Below are 15,744 nucleotides of genomic sequence, written 5' to 3'. Positions count from 1 at the left end.
CCTCAAAGTTACACCTTGAGTTTGGGTGAAAGAGATTTTGTTCATTGTCATTGGTATTGGTGGCTTCATCAATCTCTAATAATTGTTTCTCTTTGCTAGCTTTAATATAATTGCTTTGCTATAGTGCCTTATCCTGTTTTATACTCTGCTATACTTGTAGTTTTAGCTTCTGTACTCTAGCAAATAATTCTGATAAAGATCATTTGTCTAATCATTTATCATAATAAATCATCCATTTTTATATAAATATATCTGGTTTGCCATCCTTAAACCTGCTGGAAAAGGTTGTACAAAGGCTCAATCACACCTCTATAATTCCTTAAACCAATCTGGGGCTAAGATTGGATCCAGCTGCCCCCAGGCTCCCCTCTGAGCAGGAGTTTAGAAAGGAAGGGACTCCCTTCTGCACCTTGTGACTCAACAGGAGGGTTTCCCTGATAAACTTTGTCTGAAGCTCCCACCTCACCCTTGACAGGTGTGTAGATGTGAGGTTGTAGTAGCCTGTTAAACACTTGAGATAAAAAATGTTGAAATGTAATTTCTTTGTTGATTTATCTATCCAAATTTTGAGTAATTCTTTAATACATTTCAGATGTAAGGTCAGAAAATACAGAGAATATAACATGAAGATTTGCAAGGTTTTAACAATACTGTAAAATAAAAAAAAGCTGTAGGCTGCTACAGTGTAATGAGGGTTCATCCTTCAGTTCATGAAGTTCTGTGGGAAAATGAGTCTGTGAGTACAAAGACCACGTATTTCTAAGTCCATGCTTCAGAAAACACATGTTGGTATTAGCAATTCTGAGAGAAACCATGATATTATTCTTGCAGGGCAAAGCAATATTTGTAACCTCTTCACGCAGACTGTCCTTGGAGATGCAATTTTCTTCATTGTTTAATTTTAACCAAATACATTATACCAAGTTAATTTTTTTTGGTTGTTCTCCTTCTGGGATCAGATGGTGTTTCCCCTTGTGAGATATCTAATGAACATCATTTAGCAAATAAGACATGGAAAATTTTTCAGGGCTTTCCATGAGCCTTCTATATAGTCACTAGTAATTAACATGATTTTCCACTATATCTTTATTGAAATTGAGTATCTGTTTCATGATATTAATCTTTCAGCTGGGTTGAATTTTGCTTTCACTTTCTACTGAACAAGAATCCCTGAAGTTTTGTCTGTGCTATAGCCCCACCTGCCCCTGGTTCTGCATGACTGGAAATTTGGAAATGCTGGTAACATGTTTTCCCAGTGGATACAACTCATTATGTATTTCATCCTGACTAATTTCATCCATATAAAAAGTTTGTTATCTGATTGAAGTTCCTGCTACAATCAGTGAAGACTCTGAGGCTCCTTTAGAGAACAATTTAACCTATCATAATGTTGAAATGTCTGGAATAAGCTGGGTGCTGGCTGTATTTCTCTACATTCACTCAGTATGAAGGACATCCAGAGGGCTGGTTTTATCTGAGTATCCCCATTTAAGAGACTGAAATTAAGTCAGGAGCTCTGAGGGTTTGAAGGCCAGACTACATGACTTGCTCAGTCCATGACTAAATAACAATATTATATATTTGCTAAGACACATTCAGTACTCCTACCTATTTAAGCCACCTTCTGTTCTGTGGGTCCTGTCTGTAACTGATTTCTCCCAAATTAGTTGAAGACAAGCTGCTAGGAATGCTCTGTCTGTCTGTCCCACAGGATCCCTGCTCTGTCCCTGATCTTCCTCACACTTTCTCTTCTGTGCCTCAGTCTGGATGTGGCCAGGATGGGAGCACAGGGAGGTGCCATCCTTTGCCATCCTTTGATGGTGGTACAGGAACCCTGCACGTGCAGCCCAGCTTGCCCCACATCTGACCAAGAGCACAGTGTTGTTTTATTGCATGGGCTCTGACATGTGCAGCAACACAGGGTATAAATGTAAAAGTGCACTCAGCTTCCAGGCAAACCCTTGGATGGTGCATCATGGCTGATTAGCGTGAGCCTTGCCTTCACATCTTCTTGACAACATGTTCTTGCTTACTGCACTGGAATGAAAGGGTAGACCCAGCCTTCCCATATGGGGTGCATATGCTGTAAAAAGGCAATTTTGCTGAATCGGCTCAGTAGAGTAAATTGCAAAGGCATGACGCCGATTATCTAAATGGGAACACTGGCCTGAAAATTAATAATGTAACTTTACAGGCTCATTTGCTGCCCAGGTGAATTTCACTAGAGGGGCTTCAAGCAGTGAAAGTGCACGTGCATGTGATATATAAAATGCACCTGTTCAAATAATGTTTCTTTTCCTAGATGTTATATTACTGGGGCATGGAATAATTTCACATTTAAAAAATCCTACCCCAATTTAAATGCCTCCCCCCTACACCCTGCTCTCTTGTTGATCCTAATAAAAATGTCTTCATTGAAGGAACAGGTTATTAGGGAAACAAATAAACTGCCCATAGTCAGGAGTACATATAAAACATTTTTCATGCACACATCTCAAAGCAATTTGCAGTAAGAGGGCATGTATCATATTTTGCACATGGTGAAACTAGAAATTCAGAGACTCAAGAAGAAAGCTATCACAGAAGACTTAAAATAAAGTGTTCTATTTTTTCCCTAGCATTTATTTTCCATAGTGCATATAATGTCTGTGAACAAATGTAATTGTTTAAAGAGTCTCTTTAATGTGTACAGAAGTACTGGGAGGGGTAGGTAACACAGGAAAGGGGGAATGGTTTTTGCTCAAGTTTTGATTACTCTGAGTTCAGTAATACAATCAGTTCCTTCCTCCTTCAACTCCTCTTTGATATATTGCTGTAAGCAGCCCATAGGAATGAAAGGGAAGTAAACCAAATTATTATTTCTCTTGATCTTCAAAAATAATGAATGCTAAAATTTTATTGCTGTATTTGTTCTTGTATCAGTCTTTTTTGGAAATTGGAATGCATCACATACAGTTTGAATGACAGATGCTCATCTATTGCATTAACATTTTTATTGTTTTCCTCCTCAGGAATGACACCTCACATTTCTGAAAGCTGAAGGATCATCTCTGCATGTTGCAAAGGGCCTGTCTTATTGCCTGTCCAAGGCTTGTAAAGGAGCAGGCATATGCTAGTAAATCTATCTGTGGCAGAACAGGTGGAGCAAAATGGGAAGTCTCTGCTTATTCTTGTACAAGGATTTGTCTTAGTTGCCAAGCTCTGTTAAATAAACTTTCAGTGTACCAAGAAGGAATTCCACTTGTACAAGAAGGCTTTTCTTTGAACCTTTCCAGGTGGGAATGTTTTCTAGTATAAGGCTCTTCTTTAATGTTCACATTGCCCAAAGGCCTCAGTCAGCACCTCTGTGCAAACTCCATAAGGCATAATCCCTGCCTTAAACACCTCACGGTCTGAGCACACAGCAGTGCTGGACATGGAGTGAGCCAATGGATGTCACCAGGTGACAGCTGCCTCTCTTACTGGGTCCAGACACTTCTTTCATTAATTCAGTGATCTTATGTATTTAGTTTTGGTCTCTAGTGTCTGGCAAGGAAAGGGCAGGAGGCTGGAAATATCAAGAATGAGGACATGGAACAGAAGACCACTGCCAGAAAATGAGGAACAACACGGGGGAGAACAGAAGCCATTCTGTCAGGAAAATAAAATCCCTGTTAATTTTCAGGTTTCCACCACTTGTTTTCAGAGGCAACAACATCCACTGGGATAGAGAACAAAGGAGGCAGATATCTTGTCTTGAGTTCTTACTGGTTATAATTTTTCTGTTTCCTTCTTATGGATGGTCTGAGGTCTAAAATGTCTTATGAGAAAGTCGTGAAGAGCTCAGAGAGAATCCAGAAGGGCAAAATGGTTATAGTCTTGTAATACTACAGGAACCAGAATATCTTCAGAGACCTTATGACCTAGAGCTAGTGAGGTTAATTTTAAGCTTAGGATCTCTAGGACATGCAAACAACTTTATATTTACTCATTAAAGCACATTATCATCCCTTGCTTTACTACTTCATCAGAATTTTTTTCTTCTGGCTGTAATGCCACCTCTCTCTTGCCCATCTTCCATGAGGAATGCCACTGAGAGGTTTGGCCGCATGACAGAACAAAGAGAGATAAAGAAAACTGAGATGGTGACATAATTCACACCAACCTGAACCTGGAGGCCACTGCCCAGCCCTTTTTCCTCTGCTGAAAAGACAACACACCTGTAGATAATGTCTCCAGAGCTGTCTGGAGCATGCATATGCAGCTGGTTAGAGAACAGGCACACATATCTGGATGGAGGGGAGGCTGCCAGCCCAATTCAGCCCAGCATTAGCCCAGCCCAGCCCAGATTAGACCAGCCCAGCCCAGCCCAGAACAGCCCAGCCCGGCCCGGCTCAGCCCAGCCCAGCCTGGCCCAGCCCAGCCCAGCTCAGCCCAGTTCAGATCAGCCCAGCCCAGTCCAGCTCAGCCCAGCCCAGCCCAGCTCAGCCCAGCCCAGCCCGGCCCAGCTCAGCATTAGCTCAGCCCGGATCTGCCCAACTCAGATCAGCCCAGCCCAGCCCGGCCCGGCCTAGCTCAGCCCAGCTCAGCATTAGCTCTCAGCTTTACACTGAGACCAGCTAAGGTGGCCCATGCCAGTGTTCCCAGATGATGTTCAGGCTTTGAGGGCGATCTTTGCCTGCCTCTGCACTTCTACTGCACAGCAGAGCACATCTTGGAATAATCTGCTTCAGTCCCTAATGGGAAGCCAGATTAAGTGGGATTTGGCCTGGGAAAACAGTTCCACTCTTGGCTTTCTCTTTTTTTCCCTTTTTCTCTCTCCCTAGGCAGGGATTTTATTGGAGGCAAGTAAGGGGTGAGGGAAAATAGTGAGGGCAGTGCAGTGGCACACATAAGGAGCTCCTTCATTATGGTATTGCTGAAAAATGTTACTGAAGTGGTGCACTCCAGGGGATATCCAAGGATAAGGATCTTAGCTGGAAGTCTGCTTCCTTACTGCTTCCCAGAAATTAAGAGAGTTTATGCAACAATCAAGTACATTCAGTACCATATGTCAGAGCCTGTCACACAGAAAAGGGGGCCTTGTTACCCTCATGCTGCAGTGTCTGAGGCATTTCAGTTCAACACCTTTCTGTGCTTATTCACATCACATCAGAGAACGAGCAAAACGCTATGTCAGCCCGGGGCCAAAAGTTACTGGCATTGCTTTCTGTACAGCTCTTTCATGTGGGGAGGGTGTGGTGACCTATTGGTGGAAACACCCTGACAAACCTTGAAGAAATGAGTTCAGCCTTGGGCACAGATTCCATTTCTCCCTCCCCTTTCCCCTGTGCATGACTCAAGGGTAAAAGAGTACCTGGACACTGAGGGCTGAGGTGGTGGCTGCCTCTGAACTTTCCCTGTACACTGTAGGCTTCTGAAACTGCCTTGGGTTTCCTGACAATCTGTCTAGGCTCTGTTAAACCTTTCACTCTCATGTTGTGCAGCACATTTTTTAGAAAGTGCTGTGTAGTCTCCAACAGCCAGGAGTACCTTTAGCTTCTCTGATATTTTTATAGTTATTAGAGGAGTTGCTTTGTCAGGAAACTCCACACATCCCATGAAAATAATTAGGCTCTTCTTTGCTGGTAGCAGTTCTGGATGTTAGGGTCATATCTGGGTTATGCCATAGCGAGACAGTGTGAGTTGGTTTTATGTGGTTTATATACTGTTAATCTGTGCTACACAACCCACAAACCACCAGAGAATCTGTGCAGAGCTGGTTTATGCTACACCACAGAGGCTGAGCTCATTGTGGCCAGGAAGAAGAGGCTGAAGGTAGTGATGGTCAAAAGATCATCTGGCTTCTGAATGATTCTTCTACTTCATTTGGCATATAAGTTTTTTTAAGTGGAAACATATTTTACTTCAAAAATGATTTGTGTCCTTGTTGGAAACATCATTCACCTAAATTTTGCTAAATACTTCCCCTCTGTGATATTATCTGTGCTCCTCAGGCCAAGCTGTTTGTGCTGAGACTGCTTTGGCCATTTGATTCTTCCAGAGCACTTTCCTCTCTGCTTTGCATTTGGCACTGCATCTCCTGTGGGCTTCATGTGGTGTCCTGTGGGACAAAAGTATGATTTTGCTTTCTCCTATTTTTTTATTTTCCTGCTCCCAGTGTGAAGATTCCATGACAGAGACACATCTGCAGCAGTTTACCAGAAATGTGTTATGGGATGACAATCAGAGGCTGCAGTGCATGCCCCAGGATGTGACATGAAGGTGCCCAGCCAACTGAAGAGCTCTGCAGGGCCTTGTAAGGCACTGAGAAATGAACCTGCTGCAGCCTCATCCTCTGCAGGGCCAGGATTCCAAGGGATCCTCAGTTTCAATGTGTCTGTATCTACAAGCTCCATGTTTTTCCCTGGCTGGTTAATTGTAAAAGAGTAATCCAGCATTTAGGCATTTTGCATGATTGGCAGTTTGAAATCCAAAAAGGAACTTGAAGCTCTGAGGAGTTACTTGAAGAGCAATGTAGGGTGATATGGGTACATCTATCCTGTTCAAGATCTCACATATTCTACAGGCTGGCCTGAGCTGCCACATCCCCTGCACAGCAATGCCTGGAAATCCCCTTGAAAGTCACACGTGAGTGGCAGGATTCCTTGCTCAGCCCCTGGTTTCTGTACTCAGTGGCAGCTCTGGGTTTACACTGTCACAGGTGCTCCCTGCGGATGGTACCCAGCATAACTTGGGTGTTCAGGCTCAAGATAAAGATATGAACCCAAATATACTGGGTCACAGCAAATACCATTCTAGCCTGGTGTTTTGTCTTGAATTTTGCCAAATGAATACACCTAGGAAACTACAAAATATGACAAAAATTTAGAGATAATTTCTCAAATGTCATTCCAGTCTTCTGCAATTTGCTCACCATCTGTATTATTAATTGCCCTGAGAGATTTCTTTTCTGTAAGTCTCTGCAGTCTTCTTTTAAAAAGCTGAGGTCTTCTGGCACCTGTGAGGAGGATGGTGAGAAGCTCCACAGGCTAAACAGATTTTGGTGTGAGTAAAAATGTTCTTTGTTTGGTCTGAACCTGCTTCCAGCTAATTGCATTTTAGATCCTATGTGTCTTGTCTGTGTTCAACAGTGGATGTATATTCAACCTGCCTTCAACCTGCCTCTCCCTGATTTTGTAGAGCCCCATCAAATCCCCTTCTGACTATTTCCAGAGTGAAGACTGTTGCCTCCTAGGCATTGCTTGTACAGAAGCTGTCCTGTACAGCTTGAATGCCTTTTATTATCCTTTTAATCCTTTTCTGAACATTCCCCAGTCTTTCTGTAGCTGGAGACCACATGACACAACTTTCAGAAAACTGATGCATAAACACACATGTTGCCAGATTGATGAATTCTGTGCTTCCCTTTTCCATAATAATTCTGAAAACTTGATTTTTTTTACAACAGACCATGGCACTGAGCACTTCCATGGAACTATCCAGTTATAAAGCAAACTGCTGTTTGCTCCTAAGAATTGTGGATTTCTGCTGCCAATTTTAATTATTTTAAAGTGTTAATTACAAAAAAAAAAAAATAGACACAGGAAATATGAGGTAGTTCTCTAATAAATTCACATTTCTTGTGAAGTAGAACAAGGTAATTCAGGTAGAAAAGAAAATGACCAAGTCTAATCAGCCACCAGTGAAAAACTACAAATTGCTGGAGTGTAGATACCTCAACCAAGGTTAATCAGGCAGCAGCTAATCATAATGGATTTCCCTAATCATATTTCTGTCTTCTTTTTCTAGGAATATAAACTTTTGAAATGATTTGACTTGAAAAGGGGTGGTCTCCATGGTGTTAAGATGTCAACTTATGACACATGGTTTTCCAACAAAGGCTCTTTATTTTAAACAGATGTACAGAAAGTAGAGAAAAATAAACTCCCAGACACTGGTCATAGAAATGTTTGTCAGAAATCCTGAACTCACAAGTCTTATTTCTGCTATTACTGCCTTTCCCGCTCCGGCCACGTTAGGCCTTATGAGGATACTTGATGGTGGGCCACATTTCTCTGGATTTTAAAGAAACTTTCATTTCATGGTGATGGGAATATCTACCCTGCATATTTTATGATGAGAAACTTGTCTTCAAGGGTGGCTGTGGTGCTCAGACAGCACAAGAGGACACAGTCTCAAGCTGCGCCAAGGGAGATACAGGCTAGAATTCAGGAGGAAGTATTTTACAGAAAGAGTGGTCAAATACTGGAATCATCCACCCAGGGAGGTGGTGGAGTCACCATCCCTCGATGTGTTTAAAAAAAGACTGGATGTGGCACTTGGTGCCCTGATCTAGTTGAGGTGTTAGAACATGGGTTGGACTCGATGATCTTAAAGGTCTCTTCCAACCTAGAAATGCTGTGATTCTTTGATTCTATTTGTCACAGGCGATGACAGAAATTGTTTTGGACCTAACCATGATCCAGCAGCGATTATTTGTGCTCAGAGGGACAGAAGTACCAGAGCTAGATTTCACTCAGTGAGCTGAGGACCACTTAAAAACCCCTGGAGGTTCAAGATTTCCTGGGAGCTGCACAAGATAGCTCAGGGTGTTTCCCAGGAGGAAGTTTGCTGGAGTTGCTTGGTTAATGCTCATGCCAGGGGCTAGGTGCTGCCAGCAGTCCTCAGGTGTCGTGGGGACACCCCGGTACCCTCTGGGGTACATCCATCCCCTCCTGAGGCTCAGCCTGCTCTGGCCCTGCTCTCTGCCAGCTGGGGACAGTGCAGGGAGCTGAGCAGCCACATTAACAGGATGCTGAACCTGGAGCAACGACGCCCTGCTGAGAAATGAGGTATAATAACCATGAGCCAGCACCAAGATAATGCAGCCATGGGGCCTCGGGTGCAGCTGGCTCACAGCACGCACGGGCAGACACAGCTGCTGCCATTCTTTGCACGTCACTTGTATGAAAGGATCTCCAAAGAGCTCAAAATTAGCTAAAGCTCATTGTAAGTGCTCTAATCACAGCTAGTTATGGTCTGGCTTTGAAAGAGCCCTGCTAGTTTTAGCTCAGAATCTCTGGACACTGGGACTCCATCTGTTCAGACAATTTCAACTTTTACTAGGGATGCAGGGTCCTGTTATCTTTTACTTACTGGACAAAGCTCTACTGCGGAGTTATGGGTCATGTAAGTGGGTTAAGTCCATAGGGATCTGCTTCACAGTGTCAGTTTGTGCCATAAGAGCTTTGCTCTCGTCCCTGTTAGATACTATTTCCAGTGCAAGAACAGGTAAACTGAGGCAGGAAAAAGTAGGCTGGAATGGGGAATTATTTTGACAAAAGGTGAATTTATCTTGGATAACCCTGACTTTTCTCTTATTTTTCAAGGCTGTTAAATGGAGCACTTGAAATCTACTTTGGTAGATACAGTATCATTAATATTGCTGTTAATGCACATTAGGATCTCAGGGGTCCTCTCAGGATCTCAGGATCTGTTTAGTTATGAAAAGCCAAGTGTCTGTTGAAAGACATCTCACAATCTCAGCCCCAGTTCTGCCTGAGAGCCTGAACAGAGGCAGGCAGTGCAGTAAATGCAGCCTAGGGAGCTGCATTTACCTGGGAACTGGGCACACGTGGACTCAGAGAAGAACTGGTTCGTGGTTTCAGCCCCATCAGGAAGATCTTGGAAGACAGAAGCTGGAAAGAGGCAAACACAAACTCTGTCTGTGAATAGATATAAGTAGGAAATGTGTGGGCAAGTGAGGACCGTCTGCACATCTGACACCGCTACAGCAGCCTGCTCTGTTGCTCCTCAGTGCTCATTGTGCAGCATTTTCTGAGCAGTTTGGAAGCACCCTAGGTAATAAATTTGTCAACTGATGTTCTACAGATAAGCATGCAATCTATAAAGTATTGTGTGGTTTCCTGGGTGTTTTGAAAAATGAATTGGAAGGTTTAAACATTCATAAAAAGTTCTTTGATTCAAGATATGGTGACTTTCTGGTGGCTTTCTACAGAGAACTCATGTTGGGAGCCCAGAAATGGCTATGGTAGTATCCAAAATTATCACCATATTTGAAATGATGGCTTAAGAAGTTCTGGTTATGGCTACATGGCAAGTCAGTGGCCAGGGATGGAACCTGTCTTTGGTGTAAGTGGCAAAATAACTTTGGATATGGGACATGTTCTGCAAAGAGCAATTGCCATTTTGCTTCCCTACTTGCAAGCTGGATTCTTAGCAGAAAAAGGACTGTTTGCTCTGCCCTTCTTTTCCCTGAGTATCAACCAGCCCCAAGTGCCTCCTCCCATTTTTGTGATGTGATTGCATTGGCCAACTTCTCCCCATTCCTGAGGGGAGGGCCACATCACACCACTGCTCTTTGCACACCTGAGGAACCTTTATCCCAGCTGCTGAGACTTGAGGCCAGGCTTTTGTGCACGTGGGTCTAGCCTCGTATCTCTCACCTTTGAGATTGTATCTCAGAGCCTCATATCTCTCACTGTATATCTCTCTCTTTGTGCAGAACTTCGATGAGGCAGAGAAATGAGAAATGTGGCACATAGGGGACAGAGGAGTGAGGATGACATGCCCAGGATGTGACCCTCCCACTAGCAAGTCCCAGCCAGGTGTGTCACGCCTTCCTGGAGATAAGGAAAAGTCCGGCTGGAGTCTAGGTTGGTGAGATTGTCCCCAAGCAAATGTGTATGACTGAGAGGGATCATGTAGAGCACATTTGTAATTGGTTCAGTACTGTTATGTGACAAAACACAATAGCTTTGTATGAGGCTTTAATGTAAATCTCTTGCACTAGCAGAGCCTAGTAATTGAATCAATATACAAGCCAGGCTGGAGAAGCATGATGAAACAGTTTGGTTCCAGGTTAAATGTGAAACAGATGTTCCTCAGCCCTCTCCCCTTCCCTCCCTGCTGCCTCCCCCTTTGTCCCTGCCAACTGCAGGCATGAAGTTCTCCTAGTTTAAAATGAGAAAGAAGTAGAAATAAAAGAAAAACCAGAAAGAGATTGCATGATACTTTGTTACAGCATTAGCAACAAGTTGTTGGTTTGGGGAGCAGGGCATTGCATTTGTCAGGGGAAATGGCAGTGATTTTAAAAGTATTGGGAGGAGGTGGGTGTCCCTGAATGTGAGGTGATGAAGGAGGCAGGCACAGCCCCCCAGGAGTTGTTCCCTCTACCCAAAGTTTCAGAAGGGGCTTGAGGAACCAATGATGGCTGTGTCCAGCATCGCGGCAGCAACATGAAGAGACCAAGCTCTACAGGTCCTGCAGACCTCCCCAGGAGTTCAGGATAGCACTAGCTCATGGAAGAGGAGCAAAACTGGAGTCTTCTGGCAAGAAGATCTCCTACTGATGTGAACCAGGAGACTTGAAGTCATGAACCCTAGTTTCTGAAAGCCAAGGACACAGAAAAATCCAATTAGAAGTATTTCAGATACAATTTGAAAACCAAAGCACATATCAAATTGTAGTTTATAATAATCCCATGAAAATCACACATGTGCTTCAAGTATATACTGCAATAACTTCACAGTTGCAGTATGTCTAAACAGTGTTTCCCCATATGATCAATTAATGTTGATTTTGTAACACAAATAAATCCATAAATAATCCTTTTTATCCTTAGGGTATATTTAGATGAACATCAAGTCTCTAATTCAAAATATCCATTTCCCTTTTCTGCCTCGTTTTCTAGGGGAGAGCAGAATTTGCCTGCCACCAGAGATGGTCTTGAGTTAGAGAAATATTTCATTTGAACTGACACATCTTGAATTATTTCTAATGATTTTCTCTACATCATAATGCAATTACAGATGGGCCATGTACTCTGTGATAATCAGTGATTACATAGATCTCAGTGCATGCTTTTTGTGAACACTCTCCAGAAAGCTTCATTAATGTAACTTTAGGGCACTGCAATTTTGAAAGCCATGAAAATTAGAAGTCTTTCATGACAGGACCAGCAGCTCCAAGCCACCAGTATATACATTTGATAACAAACTCCAACTCTGCCTTAATAGCTGTAGCAAGATCTGTTCAAATAACTTTTCAAGTGCCTTTTCAACTTTTCAACAAATAACTTTTCAACTGCTGACAGAATGGACTCACTGTTTGTAAAATGATCATAAAATCAAAAAACGGTGGTCTTTTCTGCCTCCTGGAGAAAAGTTCAATATCAGCTTTCCATCAATCAAATGGCCAATACTAAACAAAATTAGCTATCAAAAGGCATCCTGCAATAGTTGGTTGCCATCATAGAGAAGATCTCAGGAGATGTGTCATTTTAGAAAGAGCTGGAAATAAGGAACTATAATACCATATTCCTTCTGAACCTCCATTAGAGTCAACATGTACCAATGTAATTCAAGATTATTTTACTTTTCTATTTTACCTTTATACAGCTGGCTTTAAAACATCTGCACATTCTATCCAGGGCTTGCTTATCTATAAACATGAAAGTACTGTCCCTTTATCCTGTAAGATTTGTTGATATACACATGTATTCATACACACATAGAGAACCATTGAATCAGAATTGCTAGGTTGGAAAAGACCCTTAAGATCACTGACCCCAACCATTAACCCAGCATTGCCAAGTCCACCACTAAACCATGTCCCCAGGTGCCATATTACATGGCTTTTGAAAGTTCAGGGATGGTGGTCCAGTCATTTCCCTGGGAAGACTGTTCAGCTTGACAACCTTTTCCAAGAAGAAATTTTTCCTAATATCCAATCTAAACCTCTCTTGGCACAATGTGAGGCCATTTTCACTTGTTCTGTTACCTGGAAAAAAAGGCCAACCCCACCTGGCTGCAGCCTCCTCTCAGGGAGTTGTAGGGAGTGACAAGGTCTCCCCTGAGCCTCCTTTTCTCAAGGCTAAGCACCCCCAGCTCTCTCAGCTGCTCCTCACCTGGCGTGTGCTCCAGACCCTTCCTAATCTCCACTGCCCTTCCCTGGACTCACTCCAGCCCCTCAATGTCTTTCTTGTAGTGAGGGGCCCAGAACTGGACACAGGATTTGAGATGTGGCCTCACCAGTGCTGAGCACAGGGGGCAATCCCTGCCCTGCTCCTGCTGGCCACACTGTTTCTGATAAAATCTAGGATGCCTGCTTGGCCACCAAGTTCCTCCCCTTGTTTTTGGCATCAAACAAAACCTCTTTCATGTAGATGTCTAAAATTTAAACACTAAAATTTAAACCCTAAAATTTGGATCAGTACTTGCTACCATTTTTTAGACATCTTCAGAGAATGTAACATAATTTCTTAGTAAGCAGATATTTAACATGTACAAAATCTGATGCAAGCACCATTGATATATATGACATTTGAAATACTCTGAGTAACTTTCAGGCAAAAGCTGTTAATTAGAAACCCAGCTGCTGTTCCTAAGATGAATATCTCATGAGGCTCCTTATAACAACTACATGGCTCTGCTTTAGCACAGAGTGCTGCATGAGAATAAATTCACTGCATGAATTTATCAGTTCTCAGAGAGAAATTTTTAGGCCGAGTCATGCTGCCCTAATATTTTCTGACAGTCTGGGCTCTACAGAGTTAAGGAAAATGACATCTCTCCAAAACATTTGCATTTCCATCAGTGATCAAGGGATATGGAGGAGCCTTCATCCAGTCCCTTTCCAGCCTCTGGCATCAGGCGCATTGTCAGCAGTTGCGGAAGTAGAAATCTCTACCCCATATCAAGACTAACATGTTCTTCCCAACCAGCACATGTCTTGCTCTTGTGTGTGGTATGTTTAGCCTCCACATTCTTTTAACATCCTCTGTCCCATCCTCTGACCCTTACTCTACTTTGTGTGCTTGTGGGAGGGCAGGCACTTCAGTATCACGTGTGTGTGTTGCAAGCAACACCCAAAGGTTTCATATTTCCAGGTTGTTACTGGAAAACACTCTAGGAATTGACTCAGATTGTAAATTAAATGGAAGAAATTTCCCATGGTGCCACTTCTGGAGGATCCTTATTTCTCACTTATTTCCTGAGAAAGGCACATTACTGGGTATATTCTCCATCTCAACACAACCTCATGAGCCTTATATGATTCACACAGTGCTTTTCTAAGCATAAGCATCTGCTGTAAATCACTTACCTGAGAGTCTGAGACATGGCTCAAAGAGGCAAGGTGGCAGCCAGAATTACATTTCACTAATTAATTGGCTCAAAGATCAGGGGTGGATGTGAAGTCATTCACGTGCAGCATTTTCCAGAGCTTTTATGTCTGGAAAATTGCTTTCCCGACTTGACCTAAAAGGATGAACAGGAAAAACAAATGCAGCAAACACCACTCTCAGCACAACCCCATCCAGCTCTCCATGGTGGTACTGACCCAGAGAGAGAATCTCTGCTGGACACTGAGTTGTCCTGAGCTATTGGAAAAGCAGATCATTGCCAAGAGATGTGGAAAACACATCTTTGTCACCTCTGAGCAGGCATGGAGTAGGAACAACTGAGAAATCTTTTTATCTGGTGTTTCCCAAGTAAAGCTGGTGCTCCTGCTTCAGACTGTTAACATTGCCACCAAACTGGGACAAGGAAACCCTCTTGGTGTCAGCCTCAGAACTGACCTATCAGCCACAGGAATCCCAGGACCTCTGGTCTTCTTTCACTTGATCTGTAGCCACTGCAGCACTAGGATTCCTCATAACTACTGGGGGAACTTTCAGAGCTTTTTCCTGTGAAATGTTTCATTGTTTTAATCTCTAGAACTCAAGCTATATAGCAACTAAAGTGCCTTCCTATACATGTAGGCTGAAAATTTCCACCAGATGACCATAAGGATTTTCAGAATCTTATGTTACATGCGTGGATTCAAGTAAAGATGATAAATATATTTGTTTTCAATGGCATGTAGAGCATGATACAGCAATTGGGAAAAATATTTAAATTAATAGTGTTTGTATAATTTTAAAACCTCTGCTCCTCTTTCAGGAAATGAGAGCACCTGTATAAACATTTGATCTAGAGAAGTTAAAGGTCACATTACCACTACGTAGTCCATGGCCTCTGAAGGTTAAAATATCCTTTTACAAAAAAAATATCCTTGCCTTGAAGAGGTTGGGCAGGTATTCCCTTGGCTGCTGTTTCAACCTTTGGCCTCAGTCCTACAGGCACTTACACAAATGCTCAATTATGAGCATGCACCTCTACTGTACAGCTCAGGGGGCCGTTATGAGGTTCCACTTATTGGTGTTGTGGGGTGGTCTGATGCTGTCATGTTGGACACTTGATGCCTCCCTGTTTTATTGGAATAACCATTTACTGGGATTGAACCAGCTAACACAATCCACAGGCTCCTGTAACCCAAAGAACCCCCAGCTGGTTCTGGGGTGGTGCTTCAATGCAATTGGCTCTTTCAGCACCTAGTTCTCATAGGAGATCTTTTCCTAATGCCTCATCAAGGGTATCAGCTCTTTAAATGAAACATAAAGTACTGCAGTTGTAAAGTTGTCATTTTGTGATTAGGTAATGAATACTCCCTTTTCTCATTTTTGTTTGATATTTTAATGTTCTTTCTTACTATGTTAATCTTGAAGTGTTGATTTTAGCTTCTAGCTGCATAGAAACACCTTTGCAATGGTTCTTCCTCCTAGGAACGATACATTACAAATGCCAGAGAGATTTTTAAGAGTCCAGCTTTCAAGTGGCACGGGTGCTACTGCACACAAAATCCTTGGATGTGAACATTCAAACCTTATTTGAAATCAAATGATTGAGAATGTCTTCAGATCTGATCTACAGTTTATTGTAT

This window comes from Zonotrichia albicollis, chromosome 1 (genome assembly GCF_047830755.1).
Source record: "Zonotrichia albicollis isolate bZonAlb1 chromosome 1, bZonAlb1.hap1, whole genome shotgun sequence".
NCBI lineage: Eukaryota > Metazoa > Chordata > Aves > Passeriformes > Passerellidae > Zonotrichia > Zonotrichia albicollis.
Note: the sequence above shows the minus strand (reverse complement) of the source record.